Source organism: Bemisia tabaci, chromosome 3, assembly GCF_918797505.1.
Source record: "Bemisia tabaci chromosome 3, PGI_BMITA_v3".
Classification (NCBI taxonomy): Eukaryota; Metazoa; Arthropoda; class Insecta; order Hemiptera; family Aleyrodidae; genus Bemisia; species Bemisia tabaci.
Genome location: NC_092795.1, coordinates 53,249,428 through 53,251,117, shown reverse-complemented (window position 1 = coordinate 53,251,117; position 1,690 = coordinate 53,249,428).

Genomic DNA, 1,690 nt, shown 5'->3' with positions numbered 1-1,690 from the left:
GTTCATTTTTAATCTCATACTTGATCTTGACGAAATATACGTCTCAATAATTATCAAATTGATATTGGATTTGTGAGCTTTTGCTTGTAACAGGTTTCCGTCGATTATGGTGAATTTATAGGTCATGTTTACATTCATTATACTCTACATGAAAACACTATAAAAGATTCCCTCCGATGCTTATTGGTGCGGGTCGGAAGAGTCTATAATTATTTTGAAGAAGTAACGGCTTCAAAGTGATTCGATGGACGCCATATTTTGTGTCAGAACGACAAGCGATTCATCGCATCGATTGGTTTCCTTATTTCAGCTACTCATCATTTTTCTCGAATTTTGTAATCGCAATTCTGTTTTCAGGAGACCAAAGAATTCACTTACCAATTTTGACAGACAAATTCAACGCAATAAAGACGTGGTTTTTTTTAGAGGAAAAATATCGCATTCGATTTGAGTTTCGATATCAGTATCGAGTGAGATATTTTTCCTCTGAAGAAATCACTCCTTTATTACGTTGAAGTTGTTCGTTAAAAGTAAACAAATTCTTTAGCCCCCTGACAACAGAATTGCGATCTCAAAATTCGAGAAAAATGACGAGTAGCTGAAGAAATGTAACTAATCAATGCAATATATCGCATGTCGTTCTGACACAAAATATAACATCCATCGAATCGCCTGAGGACTCATACGTGGAATAGAGTTAATTTTGGTGCATATAAAAAATGTAAGTAAATCTCGAACATTAGAATGATACAACTATACGAGCTGCAATGTATTGCAGAGTATCATTCCAAATTGAAGGAGTTTTTCTATTTTTCTTCGCAGTAGCTTTCTCTCCGATCCCATTGCATTAATTTACGGATTTCCGTAATCTTTCGCCCAAGGAGTTATATTGACGCTTGACATCCGAATTTTTAACACGAGCTCTTTTTACAACTGGACCTCGTTGTGCAAAATTTAGGGACCACAATTGTGGCTAACCTGTAAAGACACTTACTAGCACGAGGCTCTTTTCGCCTCCTTCACTCCAGCCTCGCTTGCGGGCAGGCATATATCGACGGTGAAACTACCAAACCACGTATCTCGTTTGCGGTGTTTAAAAATCTACGCTCGCATTTTATTTTTTTGAAGTCCACCAAATCAATATTATTCCTTGAAATTTTCACAGACTTTTATCCGCACAAAGAGGAAAAATCACAGACATTTTCAAGACTAGACGTTAAGTAGTTTTTCATTTAAAAAATAAAGTATGACAGGAAGTCTGCGACGTCGCAAACCGAGATACGTGGTTTGGTAGTTTCACCGTCGATATGCACTTCACCGAAAAGGAGTTATGAAAAAATTCTGATTAAATACCTTTGCGATTATGCGTTTGGTCCTGGTTTGGTTACGTCTCTTATTCTGACGTCTTCTATTTCTTTCCTGGAACGGGGGGAGATTTAGCGAAGTATGATCAAATTAAAACACTTACAAGTTCTAAAGGTTTGCAATCTGATCAACAAACGTCATGCGCACCTATTACTGCACAAGAACAAGATCGTTCTGAATTTATCCTACCCGAACCAATCTGTTCCTCTCATAGATATCTCTTAAAAGTAATTTCATAATGGTCCGAATACTGGACGTTGATTTATTTTTTAACTGTAAGGGGATCAACCTCTAAATTCGAACGAATTACATTTGCCCCCTGGTA